Below are 7942 nucleotides of genomic sequence, written 5' to 3'. Positions count from 1 at the left end.
CCTCCATCACGCTATCAAATACGTATTTTGTCAACTTGACAATTCGATTGCATCTTGGTCTTGCACATATTTCGTCAAGTCACCAATCGCTTGCCTTCGTCAAGCTTGCAAGTTGTTCTTCACAGGGTGAGTGTTAGTCATATTTGCTTATGGTAATTGTTGTAGATGATGGAGCAAAACATGGATTTTCCTCAAACCAAAAATTCGAAAAAAGATTTCGTGGAGTAATTGGGGTAGATGCGAGATCAAGGCATCATCTTCGTCTTGGATGATGAGATTCTTAGTTTGGAGTGGGCTAAGCCGAGCCAATGTCTTTTCAACGATCTCGATATTCTCTCCCTTCTTCCAATCCATCGAAAGACTCTTTCGCCCTTCGAGGGATTGAAGTTCAAAGAACGAGAACTGATGCGGACGACACTTGAGATGATGTTGTCTAGTAAGTTTGCTTTGTTCCTAGTGATGAGTCCCAAACTTCTCATAGTAGTTTCCAATATGTTCTCCACCTCAGAGGAAAACTTGGAATCAGTAGCCTTAATAGCACTAGACTTGGAGTTGATCTTCTTGGAGGCCATTTCAGTGTTCTTGCGATTTGATGATTAATGTGAAGAGATGAGGGGTAGAGACAGTCCCACTGGGCGTACCAAAATTTGTAACCAACAAATTTCCGGGTCTTAGAAAAATATAAATAATCAAGACAGGAAAATTGAGTAGAAAAATGTAGTATTTGATTTCAAGAATGTTGAGTGTTACAATCTCTATATAATCCTCTGATTCTCCAACAATAACGTAAACTATGTTGAAAGTTGAATTTGATTTAGATTCAAGGGCTTCAGCAGCTTAATCTTGAATCTTCGTATTTGAATTTGGACTTCGATTATTTGACACGAACAAGTAACTTGATCTTGAACACCTTGATATTTGTCTTCGTTCTTAATCTTGACCTTGAACTTGAACTTAAGCTTGAACTTGATTGCTTGGATGCTTGAACTTGTAGCTTGTAGAGAAATATGTAGACTTTGATCCACGAGCTCTCTTCTTGCTTCTTGTTCTTAATGCTCCCCCTTTGTGAGTTATGAGGACCCTTATTTATATTTTTATGGAAGGTGTAGCTTTGTGATTTGATTGGCGAAGACTTTATGTCATCCGTACACTGCATGATTTCATTGTTCATTAATTTGACTGGATTGCGTTGCAAATATTTGACATTTGGCATGGGCACCTCGAATTTTAAAATGGGCTAATATATTTGGATCTTGGGCTATTAAAGTGCTCATCATTTGAGCTCAATTAAATGGGCTAGCCCAATGTATTTAAAATTGGATGATTAATATAGCCCAATCATATTAGCCACATCATTTGGACTTAACTTAATATAGTCCAAATTAATTTATGGATTTAAATCCAATAAAATTTATATTCCTACAATTGCATTTTAAAAAATCTATATCTATATATATATATATATATAATTCCGGGACAAAGGTCCGGTGACGTGACACGCCTTAGAAGCTGAGAAAGGCATTTATCTTTTTTGCCTTTTTACGTAATTTTCTGTTTATGTATTCACACACCGAAAAGTCACTTCTTCGGTTTTCTTAATTACACCTCCTCTGTTCCCTACTATTTCTCCCACTGTTTCTCCCATCAGTTTACTAACATTTGTAACAGTTGCACCTTTTAAATATTCTTTATTTAACTTCCTCTCTTCCCTACTACTTCCACTACTATTTCTCCATCAATTCACCAAATACCGGTTGCACCTAGCACCCTATGTTAACTTTCTTTTCATTTTCCTTTGTCTGAAAGAAATATTTCCTTTGCTTGTAATTTAGTTTACGTTTACTTGAGGCTTTTTCCCGTCTTTGACTCAAATTTCTACCATTGTTGTAGTCTTTGTTATTACGATGTTTATGGTTTCGTTATGGCTTGTATCATTTGAAATACAGTTTGTTGTTGTCTATTGTATATCATGCTATTTTATGTACAATATCAAATAAAGTAGTTCTTTAAATGCTTTTCCTGCCTTCGATTTTCTGTCATAATTAAAATTCTTTCTCAAAATTCCTTCCATTAATACTCAAATAAGTTTTTCCTCTTTTGAAGAGACAAGGAAGAAACTAAAGCAGATAAGAAGAAGAGTAGAAGAATGATGCTGGAGAGAAATGGATACATCAACGACAAGGCGAACAACAGTTTCACTACTACCGTCCTAAAACTTGACTTTCATTGTAAAGGAAGTAACAAGAAAGTCAAACATTAAGTTATCAATTTTGAAGGTACTTAACAATACTTTAATCTATGCATTAACATTTAAAGAAGGCAATACCATAATTTATGCACAACATTTTTTTTGTGTTGTAAATGCTTGAAATCGGTAATTTTATAGAGTTCAAATAATCAAATATACTCGGGATCTTGATGAATACAAGTCATCATGGCATGAGGGAATAAAACAGTTTAATGTATGATAATTATCTCTAATTTAGGATTTTAACGAAATTAGTTTTGATTCTTTTCTTTTTAAGGTATGTTTTGTTAACTGATTTTTTCTTTTGAAAAGAGCTTGAATATTCCTTAACTTGTGTGTCATTTTCTTTAGGTTAATATAATATTGTTCGCGAGAGTTGCTAAATTGCCACACCAATTTGACCCAAATTTGGTCACACTTATGTAAAAATCACCATAACATTCATATGGCTATTTTAAATTAAGATAAACTTTGAGAAGAAAAGATATAAATAACATTAAATAAGCATAAATTATTAAATTTGACCTAAATAGTCATATGAGTTTACCCATTTGGGCTATTGTGGCCAAAAAAGTGTGGCAAAAAGACCTTATTATTGGCAATTACTTAATAAAATAATCATATCATAAAAGGCAATTACTTAATAAGATAATCATATCATAAAAGCGTGTTTAGAATAATACATATATTTAATTAAGTCTCAACATTAAATTGTGTTTATAAATAAATGTTCAATTATTAACAAAGTAACAAGAGGTTCGCTATGTAGGGATTTAGTATTAATTTGGTTGGCTACACCAATTTTCACCTTGTTGATGAAGGTTCGAATCCACATTGCAATATGTCCACTCCCATTTAAAAAGCCCTTCCTCTACACTCCTATGTAATAAAAACAATTTTTTTTTTTTAAAAAAAAACAAGAGTTCGCTTTCACGTTCAAATTGATCAATTTAATTGGAGAAAGAATTTAAGAGAGAGATTTGACCACTCCTGCATTTTTTGTCTCTCAATAAAAATGTTGATAATTTGATTCAGAATTTCAATCTCAATTATAATTACAGTTATTTATAGTGACATGCTTTAGAAGAGAATATAATAGTTTGGACTCCTGCTTAGCTAAATCATAAAACTCTCTTCTCAATTTTAGAGGTCTTTTATTTACTAGGAAAAACTGAATTTGATTTATTTTACAAAGTATGTACCCTCCAAGAACATGGCTTCAACACATATGTTTCAAAATTATGTTACATAAACAATAAGCGGTAGTCTTTCCTAATAATTATTTTATGCTAATAAAAAAGCTATGTATTTCGTTTATATAATTTTTATCTTCTTATACACTAATGATAATAATATAAATATTTTCTTAATCTCATAGAAAGAGGAATTTCATTATGTATGTATGCCCACAAAGAGATAAATTTTTATGAGATTTTTTCTTTTTAGATGTTTCTTAAGAAAAAAATAAAAATATAGTTTCACTTACATTGATTATACAAAAATCTCAGTAGCTTTAGAAGACTACTGTTAAGTGATGAAAAAAAAAAAAAAAGAAAGATAGACAACTAGAAGTTAATAGTAAAATGGATAAAAAACCTGAGACTTAATTTATTTGAATTTGAAGTCTAAAAAGAATTTTTAAAATATTTTACTGTTTTGAGATTAGAAGAATATTATATTGATAACGTCTAATAATATATCGTAAGACCGCGCGCAGCACGGGCATATTAACTAGTAATAATAAAAAGTAGGGCACTAAGAAATCAACAGTCTACTTACAAAAAACAGAGGAATTTTTACGCGTTATAGCTACTTCTAATACATAATTAGTGGTAATAACTACCTTTTATTTTAATTACTAATAATAACTAAATACTTTTCTAATTTAACTATTATAGTTACCAAGAATTTTTGAATTACCATTTCACAAATACACCTAAAAATTAGCACCCCCAATCCCATATCCCCTTTTAATGGTAACAATATTAATCACTTAATATACATTTACCATTCTCTCTCCTTTTTCATAACTTCTTACCTTTTATGATCGTCTTCTTCCTCTCTTCACCCTTCGCAAAAATTTCACTTCCATTCTCACCAATCAGAAGATTCGTCGTATTCTTCTTTCTTTTTTTTTTGCCAAAAAAAAGAAAAAGAAGCCTTAAAGCTCTCACGTTATCCCATCTCTTTGTTTCGTGAAATTTTTCGCTATTTGTGTTATTATTCTTCCACAAAATCAATTTGGTGGAAGTGATTATTTTTGCTTCGGCCATGGTGGTGGTTATGGCGCACACGAGAGAAGGGAAGAGAGAAAGTTTTTAGAGGTTTTGAGAAGATGAAAAATATATGTATTTGTGTATGTTCTATGATATAACTACCAATTGGTTGGTGGTGTATTTTTGTAAGTTTTTCTATATATTTGTGTATTTTGTTCAAATTAATTCCCATCGGTTCATCTAGTTTTAAATACACGAATTGACGCAAATACATGGTAAGTTTCTATATATTTATGTATTTTGTTCAAATTAATCCCATCAAATACATGGGTGATGCAAGTTGTTACTCACACAAATACATGAGATTTAATTTAAAATACATGGGGTTTGATTGGAAACTTCAAATACATTAGTTATGCTATCAAATACATAGGTAAATAAAAAACGAAATCAATATTGAAAACTTCAAATACATTACCACTAAATACATGGGTGATGCAAATTGTTACTCACACAAATACATGATATTTAATATAAAATACATGGAGTTTGATTGGAAACGTCAAATACATTAATTATGCTATCAAATACATCAGTAAATAAAAAACGAAATCAATATTGAAAACTTCAAATACATTGTTATCGTTGATTGATCGTGTTTGTTTTGTCAATGTATTTTTCAGAGGTGTTGAAGATTTAATTTGAAATTTGAATTTTTACGTTTGAATGTTGAAGAATGCATGGAAGAAGAGAAACGTGTAAGGAAAGGGAATATTACAAGAGATTTTGCTGAAAAGAAGGTAAAAAATATCTTAATTTCTCATTTAATACCACCATCGTTACAGCCTAAAATAAAGGAGCATGTTCCTTTTTTTTACCGCATGCTCATGTATTTGCTGGCAACAAATACATGCGAAACATACACAAATCAGGCGATTTTTAGCTACGAATGATAATATTAAAAGGGTAGCTACAAATGGTAGTTTCAAGGTCAGCGATAAGGTAGTCATTGAGAGAAATTTTACCAAAAGCAGAAGCATTGAGCCCAACCATCATTTCAAACCAAAACCTAAAAATCTGCTGAATCTAAGGGTGAGAAGAAGTCAACAAGGGAGACCTTCATGTTTTACCATCTGTGAGAAAGATGAAGGTACAAAGTTTCATGTCCCGTTGGTTCTTGACTTCATGTATCTCTGTATTAAATCCCTTTACTCAATTTTTCCATAGCAGCCCTTATATTGGGTTTCACCATTTTCTTCGCCTCAGTCGTCGGAGCCGGAGCAACAATCCACCTGATCACGGAGATTCTGATGAAACTTTTTTCTCTTCTTCTTTTTCTCCCTTCCCATTTTTTTCTTTCACATTGTTTCCTGAGAATGGGTTTGATGCTTATAAAACAAGAGTGAAAAGAAAACAGAGAATAGCAATTGTAATTGGTCTTTGCAGCATTTACAAGTTATATTATTATATTGAAGTAAGCTTAGTAATATTCAAAATGACATATTTTTCCAATTTCCATTGCATGTACTTGCTCAAACTCTATTTTGGAATTTTATTTATATGATCGTTGCACAAAGGAAGCAAAGTAGTATACCACCAGTCATGAACTGTGATATTTTTTGGTATCGTCCAATATTCGTGTAACATATATAATTATTTGAATTAAAAAACATGCATCTCTGTATCTAATATTATTGAATTTCGCTTTATTTTAGGTTGTTTTGTAGCAATCATGTTTGTATATTTTAGTTGTTTAGTCATTGATTTTGTGAGATTTAATTATTTTTGAATTTGTTAACTTAATGAGCTTTTTATCTAACTTTTATGCATTCATAATGACATAAGATGTTTGTTTGCTGTTTGTTGTATCTGTTTGTGCATCAACTTCATGATTTCTGCTTAATGTTCCATTTAAATTCTTTTCGGAGACATAATAAGATCCAGACTTTGTCCTTCTTAGTTCAGATTGAGATAAACAAGACTTACAACAAAAGGAAGTGAAAAGAAATAATACATGTTGTTTTTGCATCTTTCAACCAAAATTCATGTTTCCTTTTGTTCATTCCAAAGAAGTGTAAAGGAGGCAAATGATATAGCAAGAAAGATTAAAAAAAAAAGTGTGTCTGATTTTATTTTGGTTTAGCATCCTTAAGTAAAGGGTTCATCAACAGAACAATCTGCATTACTTTTGTGAACAACAAATTTTAGTTAGGAAAGGTAACAGAACAATTGACCATTTTAAAGTAAGAATAGAAAAGATATATATATAGCTGGAAAAAAAGGTCCTATTCGGATTTATATGGGCTTGAATTTGTAGGTGCACCCAAAAAAATGAACTCATAGTTTACTCACGGAAGAGCTGTGTCTTGCAAGCCTGAAGTAACATTAGTTGTTACATTAATAGTTAGTATCTGATTATGTTATGACTATATTAAGCAGATATCAAACTCCCAAAAATTTGGTGGAAGTTGAAGTCAATATGGTTGTAACGTATGTGTGTAAATAGAATGGTTTTTAAAATTTTCTATGATTAATAATTGTGTTGCCCGCTCCTAAGTTTTTGCAAAATAATCATTTTCGGTTGTGTAAAAATTAGGATAAAAATTAGTTGACCTTCTTTGTTATTACTATTTGTTGTTCTTTTTTCCCCATTTTCATGTACATAGAAAGGGAAGTTAATGATAGTTATTGTTGCCCCTGTCTTAACTTGCATCCAAAAGATTGGATTTGCAAGATGGTGATTGACTTATTATATCTGCTTCTTCCTATACAGTAACTACCATATTTTCGTATTCTCATGTAGTTTTAGCCTTTTATTCTTGGACACTCATCGTGCTTTAATATAAGATGTGTTAATAAGTTGTAGTGATGGTTATCCACCTAATCTGCATTCAATGATGAGTTCAAAAGATGCATTCTAAAAGTGATCTTTAATGCGGCAATGAAGCAATCAATGATTATCTTCAAAAATTTATGATTGACCAGTGATACGCATAAACAAGTTCAACATATTTCTGTTGAACTTGCATCTCGAATAATGTATTGCAGTACTTTCTTTTTCTTCTTATTTTCATTAAACTATCTGTTGCTTGTGGTATCTAATTTCTAGACTATTCACTATAGCTAGGTTGAGGTAGAAGTAAGTGAACGCTGAGTCAGATTTTGGACACATGTTCATTTATCCAAGGCTGAGGAACCCAATAATTTTTGCTTATACCCGTATATGTATTAAAATATTCATTTTGTTTATAAATATATGATTTTGAATTCAGTTTTTATTGTATGTTAATTTGATGTTGTTGTAGGAACCCATAAACTACAAACTCTGTCACTAATTGACTCTTCATTTTAATGAATTTATTGTCCTCTTTTTCACCTTTTTGTTTGTTACAATGTGGGCTATAAGATATGCTATGCATGGAAATCCTCCATTCTTTTATGAGAAATTTAAGGAAGAAGTTGAAGATATTTCTAGCGT

The 7942-nt window shown here is 31.2% G+C and overlaps 1 non-coding gene across 1 annotated transcript; it reads left to right on the top strand.

The window, feature by feature from the left end:
• Nucleotides 1-7135: 7135 nt before the first annotated feature.
• LOC132061736 (small nucleolar RNA U31b) lies at nucleotides 7136-7226 on the top strand. Its single transcript, XR_009416153.1, has one exon. It is a non-coding gene; the product is annotated as a small nucleolar RNA U31b (small nucleolar RNA).
• Nucleotides 7227-7942: the final 716 nt, after the last annotated feature.

This window comes from Lycium ferocissimum, chromosome 6 (assembly GCF_029784015.1).
Source record: "Lycium ferocissimum isolate CSIRO_LF1 chromosome 6, AGI_CSIRO_Lferr_CH_V1, whole genome shotgun sequence".
NCBI classification, from domain to species: domain Eukaryota; kingdom Viridiplantae; phylum Streptophyta; class Magnoliopsida; order Solanales; family Solanaceae; genus Lycium; species Lycium ferocissimum.
The sequence above is the reverse complement of the archived record's forward strand: the minus strand, read 5'-3'. Positions and strand labels throughout refer to the sequence as shown.